This window comes from Talpa occidentalis, unplaced genomic scaffold (genome assembly GCF_014898055.3).
Source record: "Talpa occidentalis isolate TD23 unplaced genomic scaffold, MPIMG_talOcc4v2.1 talOcc4.6, whole genome shotgun sequence".
NCBI classification, from domain to species: Eukaryota; Metazoa; Chordata; class Mammalia; order Eulipotyphla; family Talpidae; genus Talpa; species Talpa occidentalis.
The window spans coordinates 89,982,170-90,006,905 of record NW_023604972.1 but is presented as its reverse complement, the minus strand read 5'-3'; the positions used below and the strand labels follow the sequence as shown (position 1 = coordinate 90,006,905).

At 42.0% G+C, this 24,736-nt stretch overlaps 1 pseudogene; it reads right to left on the bottom strand.

Annotated features, from left to right (window-relative positions):
• Positions 1–20,533, bottom strand: part of LOC119260419 (uracil-DNA glycosylase-like) — a 30,131-nt pseudogene extending 9,598 nt beyond the window's left edge.
• Positions 20,534–24,736: the final 4,203 nt, after the last annotated feature.

The window sequence follows — 24,736 nt, the reverse complement described above, 5'->3', positions numbered from 1 at the left end:
AACCCCAAAAACTCCATAGAAAAACTAATTGAACTCATCAATCAGTTCAGCAAAGTGGCAGGATACAAAATCAACATGCAAAAGTCAGAAGCCTTCCTATACACTAACAATAAATCTGAAGAAGAAGAAATGAAAAAAAAATCCCCTTTATTATCGAAACAAAAAAAAATCACATACTTGGGAATAAATCTAACAAAAGAGGTAAAGGACCTTTACAAAGAAAACTATAAAACACTATTAAAAGAAATAGAAGAAGATACAAAGAAATGGAAAGACATCCCCTGCTCATGGATTGGAAGAATAAACATTATTAAAATGGCCATCCTACCAAAAGCAATATACAGATTCAATGCTATTCCAATCAAAATCTCAATGTCATTCTTCAAAGAAATAGAACAATTATTGATGAAATTCATATGGAATCACCAAAAACCCCGAATAGCCAAAGCTCTCCTGAAAAAAAAAAAGAAGGAATGGAGGCATCACACTCCCAGATTTCAGGCTATACTACAAAGCCATAATCATCAAAACTGCATGGTATTGGAACAAGAACTGACACACAGACCAATGTAATCGAATAGAAAATCCAGAAATAAACCCACAGATTTATGGTCAACTAATATTTGACAAAGGAGCAAAGAATATGCATTGGAGCAAAGAAAGTCTGTTCAATAAATGGTGCTGGGAAAACTGGGTCGCTACATGCAAAAGAATGAAGCTTGACTACTACCTCACACCATACACAAAAACCAACTCAAAATGGATTAAAGAACTAGACATAAAACCTGAAACCATAAAATACATAGAAGGAAATATAGGCGAAACACTACGTGATTTTCACATCAAAGACATCTTTACAGACACATCACCCAAAGCAGTGATAGTGAAGGCAAAGATAAACAGCTGGGACTACATCAAATAAAGAGCTTCTGCACAGCAAAAGAGACAATAACAAAAACAAAGAGAAACCCCACCAACTGGGAGAACATTTTTGCACACAACACTAATGATAAAGGATTGATCACAAAAATCTGCAAAGAGCTGATGAGACTCAACAACAGCAAAGAAAATAATCCAGTCAAAAAATGGGCAGAAGAGCTAAAAAGAAACTTCTCTGAAGAGGAAATGCAAATGGCCAACAGGCATATGAAAAAATGTTCAACATCACTTGTAATCAGGGAAATGCAAATCAAAACTACCATGAGATACCATCTTACACCAGTGAGAATGGCACATATTAAAAAAACTAGCAACAACAAATGTTGGCGAGGGTGTGGAGAAAAAGGAACTCTCCTGCACTGTTGGTGGGAGTGCAAACTGGTCCAACCACTATGGAGAGCTGTGTGGAGATTTCTTGACCTACTAAACATAGAGCTTCCATAGGATCCAGCAATTCCACTCCTAGGTATTTACCCAAAGGACACAGAAACATCAATTCCAAAGAACACCTGCACCCCTATGTTTATAGCAGCACTGTTTACAATAGCTAAGCTTTGGAAACAACCCAAATGCCCAAAAATAGATGACTGGATCAAGAAGATGTGGTACATATACACCATGGAATATTACTCAGCATTCAAAAAAGATAAACACATGCAATTTGCAGCAACATGGATGGCGCTGGAAGGGATCATGCTCAGTGAAATAAGTCAGAAAGAAAAAGAAAAATACCGGATGGTCTCACTCATAGCAGGAATCTAGAAAACTTAAATAAGGGACCAGGAAAATGAATAACTATAAGAAAGTGAAAATCAAAATCAACAAAAATCTATGAACCAGAGACACTTTTGGGGGGGTGGGTGGAGGGAGGGGAGGGCTTGGGGTCAAAATGGGGGGGTTGAAATTGTATGGGGAATATAAAAATAAAATTTATTATTAAAAAAAATTGATCTCAAATCTGAATCAGATAATATTCTTCCTGCTTGAACTCTACCAGTGCTTTATCTTGCTCTTAGAGAAACATCCAAGCTCTCAACAGAGGTTTCCAGATGTGACATAGGATCAGTTTCCTGGTAATGTTTTTAATTTCTTCTCTCACCAGGCTGCCCCTCTCTGCCGTGTTCCAACCACACAGCCTGCTTTCTATTCTTCCCCACTCATGTCTTGGTCCAGTATATTCTATCTCCTGTGCTTTACTAGCCGAATAACTGGCTCCTTCTTGTTATCTCTAAGGTCTTAACTTCAATGTGCTGTCTTGCCCTGTCTATGGAGATACCTTTTATGCCAGTGCTTCTCATCTTTCAATGTGCAACCAAATTGCTAGGATACAGATTCTGATTCAGGCTGGGGTCTGAGAGTCTGCAGCTCTGACAAACTACCAGGTAATGTTATAGGGCAGGGAGAGGGGCATCTCAGAGCCCCTAAACCTGCCTGCTCTAAATAGGTTCTGCCATCTGCCACATCAACACAAAACATATAAGACTTTAATGGAAAGGAACTTTAATGCAATTAGTAAACAACACAGGAAAGACAAAGAATCTAGTTTCTAAATCAAGCACCCAAAGTTACCCGTCCCCTCCTGGGTAAAAGTCCACCCAAACGGGATTGGCCCAGAGCAAGACCTGAAAGTCTGCCACTAATCTAAAACACCTTTTGGCATGGACCCACAGAAAAGGGTCAGAAACAACCAGACAAGGTCTGGAAGGAAAAGAGCAAAATCAAAATCAAGACAAACACCTCCATTGTCACCTGCCCACGGGTCTCTCATCCACATCTGTGTCACCCAGTCCACGACCAAAAGGCAAGTGCAGTTTCTTAACATGTCTCTCAGCTCCATGTGCCTCCTCCAGGTCTCTTTATGGCTCTCCATCCTGCTTCCTCCCTTCCTCAGGCTCTTCTCCAGCTTTTTCCTTCTCTTTAGCTCCACCCTCCTTTGGGTGGGGCAGGGAACCTGAAACTTTCCCTTTTCTTGGGGACCACCCTGTTACAGTGATGCCAATGCCACCAGCAGGTGCCATACTGACTCCTACCAAGCAACCAATAAATATTTGTCGTTGAATGGGCTCTGCCTTTCCTGGCTCTCATGGGCCTGCAAGAACCAAGTTTCCAGCTTTGGGTGAGAGCAAGTCAACCAGTTTTGGAAGGTATTTCTGATTCAAGCATTAAGGTTAGATGAGGCCTTTATCAAATGCCTAAAGAATAATAGAGTCAATTTGAAAACACTGATGACATAAGCAGTAACTGTTTTTGAGTAGAGTTTTGTTTGTTTTGAAAGATCTCCTGATTTAGAGATTATGTTATTCCTTGGAGTAAAACTTCTCAAATATAGCACTGGATAGAATGAGAAGGAATGAGGGCTTCTCAGCCAACTCTTTATTTACTGTAGGTACCTTGACACAATAAGCAACATACTCTCAGAATAGGGGTATCATGCCAGTAAGAGCAAATTTGAGATTGTTCTCAGCTTTCTGTTTTGTAAATTTACATGAAAAACTTAACACAGATCCAAACTGATGATACAGCTTTCTTTATGAATGAAACAGAGACTGTGTTTTCATTTATAAGATGTCTTTGCAATAGTTTCAGTCAACCAATTGACCAACAAATGCTTTCTATATGCAGGATATTTTGTGCAAGGATTTTAGGATGTAACTATTACCTTTTGAGGTCATTACAATTTAGGTATAAGACAGTTATCCAGAAAATTGATCATGCAAAACAATACAGAAATAATTTACCATCATGAAAGCAGAGACCCAGAGCATCTGAATTAAGGATCTTTCCAACTCCATAATAGACTCTGTGTTCAGCACAAAATGAATCATATAGACCCAAGCAAAACTTTAAGGCACAAAGACTGCCCTTGTTAAAATATAAATTCACATTCAGCGGGTCTGGGTGGAGTCCTAGAATTGGTAATTCTAACAGACTCCCTGGAGATGGCAATGCTGGTGATATGAGGACCACACTTTTTGATGCAAAGGGAATAGAACAGTGCTATTCACTGTGTGATCAATAAATTCTCAGGGGCCTCCCTAGACCTACTAAATCTGCATTCATGGGGATGGGGCTCAAGGAGGGTGTTTTAAACTCTTCAGCTAATGCTTACGTATTCTAATGATTGTGAAGCACTGTTACAGACATGAAGTGCTAGGGGCCAGATAAGTTAAATCTAGAACACATGTTTCTTCCCCAGCAATTAACCCTTAGTGTGATACCAGACCTCAGGCATCTCAGGAACAGTGGATTCACGGTACAAAGTGGACTGGCTTAACTTTTCCGGCAACCATAGGCAGAAAGCTGACTAAAGAGCCCCAACAAGAGACTAACACACCCCAATATGTTGTTAAGCACAGACTGGATCAGACCAGAGAAGAGCAGCCAGGAAGGAGGCATGATTGAGCCAGATTGATGGCTGTTCTTGTAATATTCACTAGAAGCAGAGACGTAATGGGTTTCACAGATGTGGACATCCGAATGCCAGAGTCTCCTTGCCTAAAGGGAATTGTAATCATCCAATATATTTCCCCATCCTCTGGCCTGAGATTGAGTTGTCATGGGCTCCCAGACAGGGCTCCAGGCACCCCAGATGCAGACATGTCATCATGAACACATGCAGACCACATGAAGGCAACTGGCTTCTAGAGACTAAATGCAGGGCACTACCTCTCCCCACAGTCTCTAAGATACTGGTGGGAAATTTTGGGAAAATGAGAACCCATGGGAAACTTTAGGAAGAGGGAGCTGGGCAGACATCGGGGGATGTGAAAGCAAAATATATTCAAATTCTGGCACTTTCTTTTTCTTTTTATTTCAACACTGTTTAACTGGGAAGCATCTTTTTAGAATTAGGGCAGAACCACTAGCTTTTTATTCTAGCAGAGAATTAAAACAATGATTTTATTTATTTATTTTTGTACTGGTGTAATGATTTTGTCCAGTTAGTAGAAATAAAGCAAAAGCAAATGTTACCTTGGAATCAACAGACTCCTTGTGTAATTAATTTTTTTGATCTAATTGGTTACATGAGTCTAAGAAGGTCTCTAATCAGGACCTCATCACTAACTTTGACTTTGGAAGTTGAACCCAGCAAGACCAGTCTGTTAAGATTAACAGGAGCATGTCTGCCCCAGGCCAGCATTCTCTGATGCCTTGGATTTCACAGAGCTCCATGCCATCCTGCCCAGACTCCAAACACAAATAAAACAAGCAAACACAAAGAATCAGGGGAGGCCATTGCTCCAGGCTCCCCTTCTACTCACAGTTAGCTGTGAATTCTACTGCTGCTGTAGCTTCAGCTGAAAGTTCTGACTTCCATTACGATATAAAGAGCCCTAGAATGGGTAACACTTTTTAATGTGCTCCAAAGTGAAACATTTTGCTGGGAAGAAGGGAGAAATCACATTGGCCCCTGGGGGCCCACAGGTCACTGTGACAGAACATGTTTTGGAAATCTTGAGACAAAACTACTTTTTCTTTTTCCAGAATATTTCCAGAAAGGCACATAACCTTAGAAAAGTTATCTATTAGCTCTTAGGAATGAAGTTTCTCTATCTGATATATCATAATAATTCTTACCCTATACCTTATCCTCCTCCCAAGGTCACTGAGAGAAGAGCAGAAAATAATAGGTTGAAAAGAATTCTGAAAAGCTGAAACTCCTTTACCTATGTGAACTCATTTTCAAGGCAATGTCCTTGTCTTGTGCAAGGTAGATCCAACCTTTTGAGGAAGCTCAAGTATCAGCCAATAAACTGAAAATGAGCTGATGCTTTATAAAGGAAGAGTGTTGTCTGTAAATAGTGTATACATTCTTGGGAGCATTCTTGGCAAGTCTTAATCTCCTTTAAGATACAGCAACACACGGAGGCTAAACTGCCAAACAGTAATCTAGGAACCTGAGGTACTCTGTTTGCATTGCAGGTACTTAAAACAGAGGACACTGATGGCCCATTCACACTAGCCCAAACCAACCCATTGAGTTATTAGGTTTGTTTGTATCTTGTCTGTTATGTATTTTTTTTTTCAATATTATTATTTTTAATTTTTTACATCAGTGTTCCTTTTTAAACAATATTTGTTTCCCCCCCACCTCCTCAGGTGTAGTCCCCATAAAGTTTCCTATACCAATGCACCCATGCACCATCACCTCAGTCCCCTGTGCTCCTCCCTCCCTCCCTCTGATCTCTCTCCCTCCTCCTCCCCTGCAGGATGTCTCTCATTTGTAATTGTCCATTTGTTCTTTGTTGTGTTTTGTATCGTTATTATTTTTTGACACTGATGTCTTACTGGGTTTCCCTATATTCCTGCTGTAAGTGAAACCATCCAATACTTTTCTTTTTCATTCTGGCTTATTTCACTGAGCATAATTGCTTCTAGTTCCATCCACATTGCTGCAAAAGGCATGAGTTTATCTTTTTTGATTGCTGAATAATATTCCATTGTGTATATGTGCCACATCTTCCATCAGTGTAATCCAACACATCAACAAAAAGAAAAATAAAAACCATATGATCATATCAATAGATGCTGAGAAAGCATTCGACAAAGTCCAACATTCATTTATGATGAAGGCCCTTGAAATTCTCGGGATAGAAGGAACATATCTTAACATGATAAAAGCCATATATGACAAACCCACTGCCAATATTATTCTCAGTGGTGAAAAGCTGAAGGCCTTTCCTTTAAAATCAGGAACAAGACAAGAACGTCCTCTCTCACCACTGCTCTTCGATATAATACTGAAGGTCCTAGCCAGGGCAATAAAACAAGAGAAGGACATAGATGACTGGATCAAGAAGGTGTTATGTATCTTTACTGGCGTCCTTTGCAGAACTCCACTGCATGCGGAGAAGCTTTTACTTTAATTGGTTCATTGAATTATTTAAGGTGTAAGAATCAGAAGGAAACAGCCCCAGAAATTAGAAAGAAAGACTTTGAATGGGGTAGATGTCAGTCCACAGAGTTTGTGAAGATGGACTCGTTAGACTCTACATTCCCTAGTCAGGACATGGCTTATCTGGACAATTAGAGGATTGGGGGTGATTAGTCCAAGAAGTATGTCTAACAGAAAGATGTTTCCACCTGGAAGGATGGCTCAGTTCCAGCCCAATTCCTTGCGGATTTGTTAATTGGATTTGTTCTTGCAGTTAAGGCAAATCAGCATATATGCTAGTTAGTGGTTTTAGGTCTTGCAAAATTGGGATTCTGCTCAAGGAAAGGTTGGCCAAGAAATAAAAGCATTTTCTCAAGAGGTCTAGTCCTCCTAGACTGAAAGAAAATTTACATGTTAAGCTGAACCAGAAAGGAAAGTGAAAGTTCACTGTCTAAATTTCACTACTTAGGATGATGGGAGAGTCAGATGCAGTATATTTAAGCATTTCCACATACTCTCAAAAATACATTGAGTTAGGTAGCTCTCTGGAAAGAACATACATATAGAAAGTTGTGCGGCCACAAGTTCAGCACCTCACGTCCCACCTGAATGCTGTAGTCACATAATAATCTTCACAGATAAATCACAAAGCTGTCCTATGTATTAGAAGATGGTGCTACTGGCATAGCCATTAGTGAGTGCAGGTGTGCCTAACCGGCGCCCTCCCCTCCTGTCCCTCCCTCCGCCCCTGTAAAGGAGAGTTCTTTCCACACTGGAGGTGTGAAGATTGTTCTTCAATTTGCAGCTGTTGTTGTACAGTCAGTGAGGCTGGGGGAATTAAAAAGTGTGTGGAGTTTTCTATCACTTGGGAGGAGTCACCTGGTCCTGCAGGGCCTACAGAAAAGGAACAGAAGAAAGGAGGCATGTGGTGGGCAGCTAAAGTCCGCTGCCCTAACCAGGGTCTGGGGGAACCTCAAAAGGCCACAGAGCAGAAACTTGGACTGGATCCTGAAACAATAAAGGGTGGTTAATGGAAGAAATGGTGAGAATCTGAATAAAGTCCATAGTCTAGTTAATAGTAATCCTCCTATATTCACGTCCTAGTTTTGACAAATGCGCCATGGTTCTGGAAGAGTTTAACATTTGCGGAGCTGAATAAAGTGTATGTGGGAAAATCTCTGAAGTATCCTTGTAATTTTTCTCTAAGTCTGAAATTATAAAATTAAGAAAAAAGATATTTTTAAAAGTCTATTGAGGCTAGCATGTAACATAGAGGGGTGAAATGGGCTGGTTGGGACAGTCACAAACTGATCAGCCCTTGTGCAGTCTAGAGAATACCCTCCATTCACCTCCACCCAGTCGCTGCCATGTCAAAATGTAGACTCCAGCTTTATAGGTTTTTTCACATTTCAAGAAACTCCAAAGGTCTATGCACATGTGTGAATGCGAGTGTGTGTGTGTGTGGGGTGTGTGTACGGATGATACCCCAATTCTAAAACAAGATCTCAAGCATTTAAAAAATACTATTGGAGCAAAGAAAATACAGCTTCTCCCCCTCTGAGTAAAGTGGCCCCTGTGGCTGACTTCCCTTCTGGGTAACAGAGCATAAGTGTGTAAGGGAAGGGTCAGAAGCTTTAAAAATGCGGATTCCCAAATGTCAAACTTAGAAGTCCCGATTGGGTAAATTTAGGGTCCAACCCAGGATCTTGCATTTTTTAAAAAAAATAAAATGTATCACAGGTGATTTTGACACAGAAGTTTCAGAGATTCCACTGTTAGAAACATTCCTTTCAACAATGAGGATTCTTTCCCCTTAGCTGCTTTACTCGCATTAATTCAACATAATCTTTATCCTGCCATCAGATGCCACCTCAAGGTCAGTGTTAACAGCTAGTTTAGATCTGTCCTGTCTAATATGGCAGGCACTTGCCAGAAGTGGCCATGTTGCTGTTGAGATTGGCTCTGACTGAAAATAGACACAGAATTTCAAAAGCAGCATATATTTTATCATGTGAAATACCTTATTAATAAAAGTTTAATATTGATTAAGTATTGAAATGGTGATATTTTAGATATATTGGGCTAAGCAAACTATTATTAATTTCACTTGCTTCTAGGAGAGTAAGTGTTATATATGTGGCTCAAATTTGTGACTCACATTCTCTTTCTAGGAAACTGGCCTGGAGAGGGTGGTTTTCTTCTCAGGAGTGCAGGAGTGCTTCATGCTCATGCGTCCATGGCCCAAATCACCAGGGCCGGGGATTTCCCATGGCTGTTGGGGACAGAGCTCAAGGCAAAGGAACTTTGTTCTTGCCTCAGTTTCCATCTCTATAGAGAGCAGTAGCAGCTGCTGAGCGCTCAGGATCTGGTGATCTCTGCCTCTGTGACCAAAGACATGACTAAAATCCACTTATACATTTAACATGTTGAGAGGGATGGAGTAAGTGCAGTTCATTGTAGGTGCTATTTCCAAGAGATTCAAGGAAAGCTACACCATGCTGATAGATATCAGGGCCAGTGCCACGCTAGAGTCAAACTACAATTAAGAAGCAGTACTGGGCCTCCCCTGTGGCGCAGCAGGTTGAGAGCAGTGCTGTGAAGCTGTCTGCAGCCTTGCAGCGCGGGGCTCGGGTTCGATTTCCGGCCGGCCAGGGAAATTCCCACATGGCGCGGCAGACCTCTCCTGTCTCGCCCGCTGCTCCCCTCAGCAGTGTATTTCGTCAGTATGCCTGTTCTGTTCCCCACTCTGTCTCTGGTGAATCCTCTCACCCTCCCGTGCCTCTGGCCTGTAACCCAGCTCTTGTATAAAAATAAATAAATCTTTAAACAAAAATTATTTTTTAAAAAATGGTATTATTAGTAGCCACCTATATAGAGGTCTGGAAATTTCTTTCAGATTGATGTTAGTGACATTCAGTGAAGAAAAGTTGCCAAAATGTGGACACTGAAGATAGAAGTCCTTCCATGTAAATGACAAAAGCAGGATTATGAGAACCCATTAGTGGTTAGGTTTGAGCAGAACATCTCAAAATATCTTTCCATCTCATTCACCCATCACATCCCCAAATGCATGATGGCAGCACTTTCTAGCCTTGATTCTTCAAAACCATCGATCTGCTGCAAGAGAAATTTTACCCATGTGTTTCTGATTCATTTATACTTAAACAACATGCATGTGCTTCAAGAGACATTTTATTCATGTGTTTTTGATTCACTTATACTTAACTAATCAAACTGCCATTTTGTAAGCATCATTTGATGTCCAAAATACTCTTGATCTTCATTAACATTCCTGTTTTCGTTCAACCTGAAGTTCCCATTGTCTATACAGAATCCTGGATTCAGGTCTAAAGTCAGAAGCCACGCACGCAGTTCAAGTAGTTTTACAAGCTGGCAAGGTGACATTTTCTGACTCAGTTTTAAAGCACTGTCCCAGAATCTGCACTTACCTACTCATTCTTTTAGGGATTCTATTTTGGCCTTCTCAGTCTGGATTATGTATATGAATCTTGTTGATTTTTTTAAAATAAGTATGTCTACTCAGTGTCTTTTCCCCTTAGGTAATTGCTTTTCTCCTGTTTTAAACTTTTATCTAATAAGCCACCAAGCCCTAACTTCTGCCTTATTTATTTTCCAAAGTCCTGGTCATTCTCTCCTCAAATTAGGAATTCATTTCAAATTAAAGTCTCACCTATAAACTTCTGCCTCTTTACCCCAAAATAGTTTTTCTTCTGTCTTATTTTGTTGCCCAAGGTTTTGCAAATCTTTTTCAGGTTTCTTTTCTTTCCACCCATTCTATTCAAGGGTATGTCAATGATAGAAAATCTACAAGGGGTCTATCTTTCTGATGAGTAATATTGTGCATCTGTAGCAACTGGCTCCCTTGCAGAGAGGGCTACTTGCTATTAGAAACAGCTATGAGCTTCGACACCAAATCCACTGACCTGTCCACATACTTGCATAGAACTATTCGTACTTGGTCTCTTCATTTTAATGAGAGGGAAATAAATAAATGCACCAATAATAAGTACCCCTTTGATGGTTTTGAAATGGATAGGCATTTCAGCAATTATCAGCTTTCTAAGATAGAAGTATATTTTAAGTCAGCGGTGATGGTTTTATCAGATGCCCGACTACAGATTTGTCTTCAATTCCTCTATGTCCCTCTTCTCCCACCTGCAGGATTGGGGCAGCGCTGAGACAGACTGAGTGAGCTAATGTCCCAGGCAGAACATTCGGTCACATCACACTGGTTGTGGAGAACATTCCTCTTATGCATTAATTATAATAACTGTAGTTCTGTCTTGTTCTCTTTTAGCTGAGTGTGGCAGGATTTGGCTAACTGGCCACCAAACCTGTTTCTTCTTCCTCCTGGACACATAGCTTTCTGGACATGCGACTAGATTTGCTGAGTTAATATGGTCAGATGATCAATTCCTGACTAGTGGATTTTAGGCAGAAGTGATAAGTGCCTTTCCCGTATGTTGAAAGGTTCTGGGGTCACTGAATCACTATGTAGAGAGAACTGTCAATCAATCGAGAATACCTGGCTTGAAATTTATGTGAGCAAAGATAGAACTCTCAGGAGTTGAATCACTATGATTTGGGGGTTTATCTATGGCAGGAGGAAGAGTTAGCCTCACATTACATTGAATTCTTTTCTGGTAATCTGCGGGGGTTTCTCTAGTCCCTGAGGCCGAGGTCCCTTCATTGCTGTTTTCTGTTGGCCCCTCGGGCTTGGAGTCCTTCCCTGAGCCCTAGCTGGTAACCGGAGCCTTGCTGCCTCCTATTCTCATGTATGTAGAGGGTTCCCTCTGAGACCAGTTTTCTTATGAGGGAACGTGACAACTTGGCGCAGATGAGACCCCATAAGCAAGATTGTTCTCACAGCCTTAATTCCTGCGCAATGAGTTTATTCAGAGTGTTTGTGAAATTAGAAGCCACTTGGAGAAAATGATAATTGAAAGCTAGCTAGCTGGAACACAAGCTGAAAAAAAAACTAAAACTAAAAATATTTTTAAATGCATGAAAAACACTGACATCATCAGAGTGGAAAAAAACATTCTACATTCTGACATATGTGCCAGTAGATCAGAGTTCTCAATTTGTGTTTTAGTGCTTGATTATAATTAATTCTAAAGGTTTCTAAAAATCAGAAAGTCATAAAACAAATGTTGCTGTCATTTTTCAGGGTGCAGTTAAAGCTCAGAGGGGCCAGTGCCTTTCAGTGGTGGATACTGCCCCAAAACCGCCCCACCAGCCCGAGTCCCAGACTGTCACTGCCAAGCCTCTGTTGATGGTATGCATTCAGCATGCATGCGGGGATTTACAGTGTGTTTGGCATTCACTTCCCAAGCCCTAGCTGTATGACAAGAGCTGAGAAGTAAATATGTTTAGACCTGAGGGTTGTTTTTCTTACACATGTTGGAGTGATGATATAGATTCCTATGAAAAGAAATCAAATAAACAACAGAGGTAAGCAAAAAGAAAGGCAGATGATATTCAGCCTCTTTAAACAAATCTCAGCCAGCCCCTTTATAATTCTTTTTGGACAGGAGCATTGGATTTGTTCATAGTTATACGACTAGCTTCCAGCCCATCCAGATGTGTTTATCTCCAAAAACTTGCAGATTTCTCTAAGTAAAAGGTTGAGATCCTTGTCAGCAGCAGCACCATTGTGAATCTATGTGAGGTGCTTATGCACTTTTGGAGTTCAGCTCATCCCTTGGAAAATGTGACTAAATGCTTGTTTACCTTGTGCTTCTGTTTCTAGAATGCCTACATTTACTGAAGGCAAAAACTCCAATAGGAAAGTCATACTGAAATCTACCCTTGTTCAAAGCTCATCTCAGTCCTGTCTCTGAAGCTTCTGGTGAGTTATCATCTTCATAAAAAATCAGTTTTTGTTTGTGTTTAATAATGGACAATCAAACTAGCAGTTACTTTTCTAAAAACTGAAAACTTGGGGTAGCACTCAAAAAGATAAACATTAAAGAAATATGTGCTATCAGCCAAACCATGTTTGGACACAAACATCAAAACAATCATCTATAAGAAACATTCACATTATCAGCAAACAAAAGTCATTTGTGATATGTTATAAGGAGCAGTAACAGGTCTTACAAGCTTCAGAGGAATAGCCTCTGTCCGTCGGGCCCCTGGTCTTAGCACTGTATGGACACCTCCTGTTGAGTAGAAAAGCTGCCCAAGTGCTCTTCCTTCCCACCAGGCCTGCCCTCAGGATGCATAGCTCCCTTTTTAGTTAAAAGTTCAAGCAGAAAGAGGCTCTTTTCAGGCAATCAGTATTTAAAGGGCTCTTCCCGGGATTTGAAAATGGTGCCAGAGCAGAGGATGCTGATTTTGTGAAATAATCACGAGCCCTCAAGTTCCAAGGTCACCACATCCCTGAGTGACAGCCAGTACTTTGCAGAACAATTCATAAAACATAATCCTCAAAACCTGCATTTGGACAAATTATAAGCCCAAAGTAAAACTTAGTTATGAGCACACTGAAGCAGGAAACACACATTCCATCCAGATGAGACTTCTGGAGACAAAATCCTCAGGGCCCCTCAGGAAGCTCCAGATAGACCAGCACAGCCCCAGGGTGAAAGGCTGTCTCCAGCCTCAGTGAGAGGCAATTCAGGAGCCTCAGTGAATTCCGGATGTACTTTTTTATTAATGACATGCAATTAATATCTCAACTGTTTTCTAATACTTCGGAGTATTAGCTCAATTACTCTCATCAAGCCTTTTTATTGTCTTCATAAAGGCCTAGATTAAAAACTAAATAAAATAAGTAAGGGACTATCAGTTTAACTGTCTGGGTTATGAAAAAGAAAATTACTATGTATGATCAGTTTCTACTTTCAGGCTTCAAATAACTGAAATAAGATGTTTTCCTTGTAACCAAGAAAATATGGGGGAAATGACAGGAATGATAGAGAGATCGTGGTTACGGGGCCACTTGATAACCACAATAAAGTGATATGGGAAGAATGGAGAAACAGCCCCATTGCAGATGCCTCCGGGGTAGCAGGGGGGTGGGCATAGATTTTATCACTACCCAAATTGGTTTTCTATCCATATGGAAATTGCATTCAGTTTCCTAATTTGGGGGAACTGCTCCCTCAGCCCCTGTCTCCCTCATGGCAATGCTGAGAGATCCCTTTTCCTCAATTACCGAGTAACCATCTCTTTTGTAAAAAATATTTATTTATTTATGCATACAAGAACTGGAGTACAGGCCAGAGGTATGGGGCGTTGAGAGGATTCACAGGAGACAGAGTGGGGGACAGAACAGGCAGATTGACTGAAATACACTGCTGAGGGGAGCAGCGGGCGAGACAGGAGAGGTCGGCTGTGCCATGTGGGTTAGCTCCCTGGCCAGGGATCAAACTCATGCTGCAGTGGCTATGGATAACCTCTTAGTGCTGAGATGTAACCCCTTGAGCCACCAGGTGGGCCCAGAGTAACCAACTTTCTAGTCACCTCCATCTCTCCCTCTCTCTCCCCTTGTTCAAGTCACATGCCCACCTTTGTCTGCCTTAAAAAATGACAAGGTTGTGGCAAATGGCCCCTCCCCTTCCAGTAAGACTATTCTTCTAACTGTACCCAAGTAAAACATTGCTTTTGATATGAAACAAACACACTGTCCATTCAGCAAGTATTGCTCATGTTCTAATAGGAGTTTGGTCACTAAGCTTATATGTCTTAGCCTTGGAAATGGTGAACACAGGCCATATAGCAGAGAAGTGTAGTTGTAAACAGGAAAGAGAAAGGCATTCCAGACTGTGCAAAACCTCAAGGAGGGTTCATGTATTCCTGCAGTCAACAAATAATTATTAAATTTATACTTTGTCAGGCATTTAGCTATTCGATGGAGATACATGAGGAAAAATACAGATAAAAAAATAGTGGTCCCTTCAATAAATGTTGCTATAATAACTAAATATCCATAGGCAAACAAATGAATCCATAGATGTTACACTTATCCACAAAAAGTAACTCAAAATGGATCATAGACTTAAAAGTAAAATGCAAAACTATGAAACTTCTAGAAGACGACACAGGAAGAAACCTGTATGATATGAGTAAGGAGATGACTTGTAGGCACAACACCAATGCCTGATCCACGGAAGAGAGACTTGGCAAACTGGACTTCAAAAACATGAAAAGCTTCTGCTCTTTGAAAGATAATGTTAACAGAATGAAAAGAGAGGTAACAGATTTGGAAAAAATAGTTGTCAAAGATACATCTGTAAAGGACTCTTATACAAAATATGCAAAGAACTCTTAAAACTCAACAATAAGAAAACAAATAACCCAATTTAAAAATGGGCCAAAGACCTGAGAAGATCATTCACCAAAAAGACATACAGATGCCAAAGCACATGCAAAGATGCTCCATGTCATCTGTCATAAGAGAAATGCCAATTTTAAAAAATGGTATACAATTTTAAACCTATTAAGATGACGAAAATCTGGAATATTGTCAACATCTAATGCTGGTAAGGATGTGGAGCAACAGGAACTCTCATTCCTTGCGGGTGGGAATACCAAATGGTACAGCCACTTTGGAATACAGTTTGGCAGATTCTTACAAAACTAAACATACTCTTACTGCACCATCCTGCAATTGAGCCATTTGGTATTTATCCAAAGGAGGTGAAAACATACATAAACATAAAATTTTGCACACAGATGTTTATAGAGGTATTATTCATATTTGTTAAAACTTGAAAGTAACCAAAATGTCCCTCAGTAGGCAAGTGTATATATAAATGGTGGTACAGGCAGACAAAGGAATATCATTTAGCACTAAAAGGAAATGAGCTTTTAATGCATTACCTCATGATTCCACAGGCCTGGTGGAGATCCAGTCATTGCATTCATAATATAGACAACAGGAAGAAGGAATCCAAAATAAGACCCAGGAATCCCTTCCTGTTTAAATCAAGGTCCTTCAGTCATCTTTCTAGAAATCCCAGACATTCCCTTTTATCTCACGAGCCAGAATTTAGTCACATAGCCACAGTAGCTGGAAGAGAGGCTGGCCTTATTGACACCCCAAAATAAAACAAGTTTTACTTAAAGGAGAAAGGAGATTGGGGGAGGCTGATATAGTTCCCCAAGTACTAACACCAACTCCTTCTCTGTTTCCCTTCAGGTAAGTGCATGAATCTGAGGGGACCCTTATTCTAGGGCCAACTTTGAATCTCCTTTAGTTGACCATTAAAATAGTCATTTGCAAACGATGGGGTTTTATGTACTTTTATGGGGGGATAGTTCAAAACCCACTGTAATTTGCCAAGGTGTCATGACATTAAGTCTGAGAACACCGCCTCCATAAAATAGGTAATTGTGTCTAGAATAGGCTGAGAAGATGTAAAGGAGAAAGTGACGGGATTGATTTTGCAGCCAGAAATCACTTTTTGACATGAAGAGCAATGACAAGTTAAAAAAACAGTATTTAGAGACTTCTTCTAGGAATGTCAGCAATATGGTTGTAGTGGTTGTAATGGAGACTTTTTAGTAAATACTCTTGGTTTTGGAGGCTCTCGCACATCTGGAACGGCACCAGCCGTGGGAGTCTGTTACTTTTGCAGCCCCCGTGGATCATGCCTTCTAGAATTCATGCCTCTGTGCAGTCCCTTCCCTTGTGTCTGGGCTACCCTGTGACCACTTTAACCAAAAGTGAAGCTGTGCCAGTGGTCAGAATAGCTTTTAGAAGGCCTGGAAATTTCTATTTTTGCTTCCCAAATATTCTGAGCTGCCATGTAAGAATCTTACTAGTCTGCTGGAGAGACCGCATAGAGGAGGAGAAAACCCTGAAATTCCCAAAAGAGAGACAGTCCAGTAAGTCCAGCATCCAGACCACAGCCTCCTGGCAGCTGAATGCAGCCACTCAATGACCACCAGCGAGCCCACGTTGCACACTCATGAGCAAATAAAAATGGTGGTTGTTTTATTTTTGGGGTGGTTTGTGCAATAAATAGCCAAACACATCTATAGGCTTGAGCTGGGACCCTGGCCAAGGTGGCAGCCACAGCTTGTGAGCCCCCTGACTGACCTCTGCTACCACAGTCCAGGAAGTTAGTGTCCTCTGGATCCTCCACCCTCATGTCAGGACCACCCCCTGACCTGCCAGCCCTAACATCTACTTTCATCCAGATCCTTCCTCCTGACTCACACCTAGTAGAAGCACTTCTGATAAGAATAGGCCTTGCTCTTTCTCCCCATTCAACCCCCAATAGATGTGTGCACCACCCCTTCCCTACCTTTGGAGCCCCCCTTGAGAAAACAGCCCAATGGGTGTGTGCACATAATACATATGGGGGGCATCCTAATGGCAAATGGGTCAAGTCTTGTCCTGGAACCATGGCCAGAAAAATGAGTTCCTGGCATCTTCAACTGGAATCTGGAACACATTTTCCCATAAAGGCAACAGTATAGATGATTATAGGTTCTGTAGTGCTCTTAGAACTATAGTTCAGCTCCATTGCCAGTTAAATAGACATTTGGAGGCTGGCCTGGGAATGCAGCTACCTTTATAACAGTGTCTAATGAGAAACAAGATTCCAATAACTGACTTCAGAATGAACTTTTAGAAGCAACCTGATTATAAGTTAGAAACACACATTCTATATTGAGCACCAATTACGTAGTAGATGCTGTGGGGTAAATGGGGCAGGTGAGGGGGCATGAAGACATTCCCCCCCAGTCCAGATGCCTTAGACACAAGGGAGGAGACTGCACAGAGGCATGAATTCCAGAAGGCGTGATCCATGGGGGCTGCAAAACTAACAGACTCCCACGCTAGTGGGGACATTCCCCACCTCCCCAATCAAAGAAACTCTAGCTTGTTTGGGAGACAGACACATAGATGAAGCAACACAAACGCAGGACAGTCTATAAACAAGTGTGAGGCTGACCAGTAAGTGCCTCGGCACTGGGAAAGCAAGCCCAGGGGTGTCTTTTTCCTTGTTTATACATATCAGCTTCCAGACACCTGTTTTGTGAGGTCTTGTGGACACATGCAATTCACATTGCCCACACGCTGCGTGGGAAAGTGGAAGGCAGATCTAAGAGGCCTCTGTAGTCACTGGCTGTTTATTAGTGAGAAATAGGTGGGTTCTGGGATTTAGGAATTATCTCTAGACAGGGACCCGGCAGGTGACTGGATTGAAACCCAGGGGTCCTCACCACTGGCCTCATGAAGAACCACCAGAGTCCCCACCACTATGATTCCCAAAAAGTGGTCTGGGAACACCTGTGTCAGAATCACGTGGGCAGGTGCTGATTTAAAACACTGGTCTTAGACCACAGCCCAGATCTTGGGGTAAGACTTGGAAGTCTGCATTATTGATAGACTTCTGACTAAGGAAAGTTTAGAAATTGCTGTTCCACCTAAAACCACCCCAGAGATGCAAGAGTCCCCTAAGGTACTGAGGAGTGTTTCCCCCTAGAAAGTTGTAAGGGATCCAGACGCCAGTCTCAGCCGCTCACACACTGCACTTGAGCAACCTGGCAGCTGTCAGCCAAGAGTGTAGGAGAAAACAAACCTGTTCAAAGAACTGGAGGGGGGTTTGGGGGACTTGCACACTCTCCCAGCATTTTTTGGCTCTGTTTCCCTCCCGACCAGAGCGCGCACATACACTGGAAACATGTCTAAGGCATCTGGACTGAAACCCACCATCTGTTGTAAGAAAAACGAGGTTTTCAAGTGGGGCCTCTTTGGAGTGGGTCAATGCCAAGTGGGATGAGGCCTCCCAGGTAGATTGTCACAGGGAAGTGCACAAGCAAACCTCCCCAGACAAGCATGTGCTCTGAGAAGACGCCAGGAGTCACATGGGAACATGCTGCCCTCAGGCTCCTGCCTCGGGACCCCTCCTTCTGCCCTCTGGTGCGTCTGGGTCTTTTTTACCATCAACATGCAGTCACTCAAGTGCAAGTACCAAAGCATGTAGGTCATTGTGCTGGTTTTGCCACTTGGGGTAAAATGAGGTATCCATGCCCAGGTGGCAGGATAAATTTGAGGTGCTTTTTGCTGCTCTGATTCCTCCCACATTCACCCCACCTCTGCAACTGTCTGTGCACTGTCTTTTGCTCTATTGCCACCTGGAAAGGATGATGCTACCTCCCAGGCAAAGAAGACAAGGACATCAAACTTTCAGTTTCTACCTTCCAGAAACCCAGGTCCAGGACATAAATGAAAGATTTGGATAAATATCTAATTAATTAGAGCATTTTCCATCCCCTTAGGCATCACCCTTTACCCTCAGAATAGTAAAGCTGCCCAGACGGAGGGAAAGGATAGTCTAATGGGAAGGAAGATGCCAATCCAGTGGGCCACTGCAGGGTCCATTCTGCAGCCTGATCAAGTCCCAGCCAAGTTTGGGAGTCTCAGTAAATGCTTTCTGCCTCTGTCCTGGATCAGTTCCACCATCATAAAAATGTACTATTATTGCTTCCTTCTTAAAAAAATAAGTTCTTTTTCAATTCCACACTTAGATTGTCCCTCTCCAGATTCTGCCTATTTCCACTTATCTTTTTTTTTTTTAAAGATTTATTCATTTATTTATACAAGCACTGGGTACAGTCAGAAGCGCGGGAGGGTGAGAGAATACACCAGAGCCAGAGCGGGGAGCAGAGCAGGCAGAAGGACCGAAGTACACTGCTGAGGGGAGCAGTGGGCTGAGGGGAGCAGCGGGCGGCAGGTGAGGTCTGCACGCCATGTGGGACCCTCCTCAGGTGGCCAGGGAGCAACCGGGGATCGAACCGGTGCTCAGCGCTCAACCGCTGCGCCACCGGGGAGGCCCTCCACTTATCTTTAAAGCAAAACTCCTCCTCCATCTTTAAGGTCTCCAATTGCTCTCCCTCACCCCCATTTATCTCCATTATGTTCTCCATGACGTCTACACACAACTCCACCAAAACCTGCAGACAGCACCAATGACCTCACGCTGTTCAACCCACTGGACAGCGCTCAGGAGCATGTGACATGGTGCACATGACTACTGGCTTGGTTTCCAACACACCACACTCTCTGGCCTTCCTCCTCCTTTCTGGCTGGCCCTTATCAGGTTTTTCCTCCCTTCCTAATTTCTAAATCAGTGTGTCTCAGCAGTTAGTAGGCGAAGTTACCACCTGGAGGGCTTGTTAAAACGTGGAGTGAAGGGCCCACCCCAGGAGTTTCTGATCCAATAGGTGTAGGCAGGCCCAAGAATTTGCATATCTAACCATTTCCCAGGTGGTGCCGATACTGATCAGTGGATTGTATCTTGAGTAACACTGCCTAGCTTTTCTATCATTATTCACTTTGGTGATGATATTCTGAGTTTGGAGTTTTAAATATTCCTACATGCTGAAAACTTCCAGATTTACATCTCCGGGCGGGTGTCTCCCCTAACCTCGGAGGCATACGTTTAACTGCCTAATTTATCTCCTTGTTGGATGGCTAATGGGCAACTCAATATTAATGGAGTCAACATTGAGTTCCTGAGAATCTCTCTCCAAGCCTGACCTTCCCATGGCTTTGTCCCTCTCTGTCAATGCAGTTTCAACATCTGGTTACTCAGGTCAAAAACCTGGGAATCATTCAGGATTTCTCTCTCACTTTCATACCCCACTGCAACTCTTCAACAGATCCTATTGACTTTAATGTTAAAATATGTTTGGAATTCAACCACCTCGCACTGTCCTTAACCGTACCGCCATGGTCTCAGCTGGCATCATCCTCCTACTGGGTGATTGTAACCATTTCTCTGCTGGTCTTTCACCTTTTACATTCTCGCCAATCTATATTTCACAAGATGATTAGAGTGGCCCGGGTGGTCCCACAGCCTTTTGTTCCAGTGCAGCATCACCCAGGGGTGGCCCTGAGATAAGGGGAGGGGCCTCCCAGTGCCGTCACTGCTGGAAATATGTATGTCCTGGCTTAAGCTTTTGTTGCAATTCCATTTGTACATAGTATTGTTTTTTTAAAGAGTTATTTATTTATGCATAGAAGAACTGGGGTACAGGCCAGAGGTGTGGGCGGTGAGAGGATTCACCAGAGACAGAGTGGGGAGCAGAACAGGCAGATGTACTGAAATATACTGCTGAGGGGAGCAGCTGGCAAGTCAGGAGAGGTCTGCTGCGCCATGTGGGTATCTCCCTGACCAGGGATCGAACTCATGCTGCAGTGGCTGCTGTTAGCTTCAGAGGTTGTGTCTTAACCCTTTGTACCACCAGGGAGGCCCAGTGTTTTGTTTTTTAAACATCTATAACAAGTGACCATTACATGAATTATATGTAAGTATATAAACAACAAACTCTATTGTAAAAAGACCAACAAAGCATAATTCCTATATCATAGTACTTGAATGTAGAAATACTTCCTTTAAGCTAGTCTTTTTTTTCAATTTTTCATTTTTATTTTTTTTACATTTAAAAAAATTTTTTAATTTTATACATTTTTATGTCATTTTTCATTTTTGCACAATGTATGCATTTTCATCTTGGTTATAGTCTCCATACAATTCCCACCTTCCTTGTTTTGATCCTACTCCCTCCTCCCACCCTGTAGTGTATCTCTGGTTTATAGTTGCTTGTTGACCCAAATACCCAAAAATAGATGACTGGATCAAGAAGATGTGGTACATATACACAATGGAATATTACTCAGCAATCAAAAAAGATAAACTCATGCCATTTGCAGCAATATGGATGGAGCTGGAAGGGATCATGCTCAGTGAAATAAGCCAGAAAGAAAAAGATAATTACCGGATGATCTCACTCATAGCAGGAATTTATAAAACCTAAATAAGGGACCAGGAAAAACCTAATTATAATAAAGTAAGCTAGTCTTCTAATGAAACCTCTTTACTTTCCTGGAGTTTGAACTTGAAGCCAGTAGTGACAGGCCAGAGGGTTCCAGTCTTTGCCCTGCCATTACTGGGGCAAGCTCCCCTAAGCCAATTCCCCCCTCTGGTTGTGAGGTTGTGAGTTATGTCACAGAAAGGACAGTGCCTGGCACACAGCAGGCATGCTCGACTTCAGTTCTGATGGTTAACTGGTGTTCCATTCAGAACCCTACAGAATGACTCGTCACTTTTTTACACTCATTGTTTTGCAGAACAGAATTTTGGGGCCTCCTTTGGTCATAAGGGAAATAGGTTGTTGAACTTAATTATGAGGCCGCCAACTCTCTCAAAAGAGGGAATTTACAGGGGCAGAAAATTATTTTTAAATGAATTACTGGGTAGGGAATCAAAGGGTCTTCCTTCTCATTTGATCCCCTTTCCCATCTTATTTTCAAAGAGAAATTCTTATTGTTCATGGATTTTCTTCTCTGGTAGTTCCTTTTATACCTCCTTTTATGCCTCCTGATTTCTGACTGTGGAAGTCCAGCCTTCTGTCTGAGTGATAGCTATCACTCTAAATCCTGGGCCAAACATTTGAAATACCTACGCAAACACACCCAGGGCAGTTGTGACAGCATGTGTATATCTGTGCACACAGAAAAAGGAGGAATCAAGCTTTCAGAATGAGCCTGCTGCTTTGATGACCCGGATCTAAGATGTGCTTAGAAAGCTTGTGAACTCACTTTCACAGGCTTATGGGAAGACTGCCTTCTTCAAAGTCTGGTGGCTTTGATGGTGCATGATTGCCCCTCACCTGGGCTTGAGTGGCTTCCAGCAAGAGTTTGATTGACACGTTGCTGAGATGGTTCTTACCAAAGGATGTGTTTGTTTTATAGATTAGCAGTTCAAAGTCACTTCCCCAGCAAGGATGAATGAAGCTGCAGATATGAACCAGAGGGCACTGAGAAGGCTTAGCTCAATCCCATGCTGACTAACCCATCATCTTGGGCCTGGTTTTCAAAAAGTTGAGGTTGTACTTCATTGAGCATCCGACTTTAGAAATCTCTTTTTTTCCTTTACCTAAAATACATGTAGCTCCTCTGGCATTTTCAAATCATTAAAACATTTGCAAGCATTTCACTGACTGGTTGCTGGGTCCATGTGCGTGTGACTGGGTATCCAATGCGGGGATTGATCAACAGTCCTCTGGGAAACCAAGAGTCACAACGCTCCTAGGACTCTAAGCATTCTTTATTATTTTTATTTTATTTTATTGTAGTAATATTGTTTTACAACGCCATGTGATTCAGAGGTATATGATTACACCTCTTCTCATGTATATCTCTGCTCACTCCTACCACCAAGGCATCAATAGTCCTCTACCATGTCCATCAGGCCTCCTCCACACATTGCTCTCTACCCTCCTGCTTAGTAGCCTTAATTCCTCAGACAGATTTCTAGGATTTGTTTTTGGTTACTTTTATACAATCCTTTCTTTTGTTTCTCTATATTTCACCTGTAAGTGAAACCATGCAATATTTGTCTTTCTCTTCCTGACTTATTTGCTTTAAGATAATTCCCTGCAGCTCCATCCATGTTGTCACAAATGGCAAGAGTTCATCTTTTTCATACCTGAGTAGTATTCCATTGTGCATGTATAGCTTATCTTTTTTATCCACTCATTTACCTTTGGGCACTTGGGTTGTTTCCATAACTTGGCTATTGTAAATAGTGCTACAGTGCATACAGGAGTGCACACATCCATTCCAAATACTGTTTTTGCATTCCTCGGTAGACACCTAGAAGTGGAATTGCTGCATCATATGGTAGATCTATTTTCAAACTAACTTTTGGGTCTATTTTCAAATCTGTTTATTAGGGAAACCTCCACATTTTTTTCCATAAGGGCTGGACCAGTCTACAATCACACTATGTATGAGGATTCCTTTTTCTTCACAAGGATCAACAAACACTAGTTTCTGGTCTTTTTGACCAGAAACATTCTGGTCAGAGGGATGAGATAGTATCTCCTTGTAGTTTTGATTTGCATTCCCTAAGCATAATTTTTTCATTGCTTTCTCAAATAGCAACACACCCCCATCCATAGATATGCCTGACCTATGTAATGCTTATTCTACTCCAAAATAAAAATAGCTAATAATGATAATGCTAATAATAACATATATTTATTGCCTCCTGGGCATTATACCAAGTGCTGGATTCATGGGGTGCCAAAGTGCAATTGTGCAGAGTCCTAGGCTCACAGGAGTCCTGTACTTGAATTTAATGATCTACATTCCTTTGAAATTCTTTACAATTTTATCTTTGAATTAGTGTTTTGTGAGTCCAATGAAATGAAGGCTCATGCCCCAGGGTCTTAAAGACTCAATTTAAATATCTTCCTGCTTCCCACCAACTCCCTGCCTCCCCATTAAAAGGGATTCTCAGCCACCCACTCCCTTGTTCCCCAGTGCCCAGGAACCTGCCATGCCTCTCTACCCCTGCCAAAAATTGCTGAGGTTTTCCACTCCCTGGCACAAAAAGGGGTGGGGTCTATGGCGTGTTCTCCACAGTGTCTTGGAGAAGAGTATGGCAGTCACCATCCCCACCCTGGGCCAGCAACCCCATGAATAGCCATTCGGTAACTGCTGGGAATAGACATAGTCTCACCATAATTCAGGTACTAAGTGGGTCCTTTTGAAAAGACTGCCATCCCTGGGAATCACCCATGTGCTCTGGGTTGAATTGTGGGCCCATGAGAAGGGGAGAAGCCTGAATCTATTTCCCTGCTTCCAGCTAACAGCTTGCAGGAGGGGCAGCCCAGCAGCAATGGGCCACATGCAGATGCCAAGTCACAGGGAGGGGCTCACAGACATCTGTGAGGGCTCATAGTTCCCTAGCACATATCCTGTGCTTAGACTAACCACAGAAGAAAGGGGGGGGAATTTGCATTTTAGTACCTTTCATGGAAATTTTTTCCTGCTTTGAGCAAGGGCTCCTGCATTAGCAGTTTGCATTAAGTCTTGCAAACTGTGTAGCCAGCCTGTTCCTTTTAATTTCACAATAACCCTGTTAG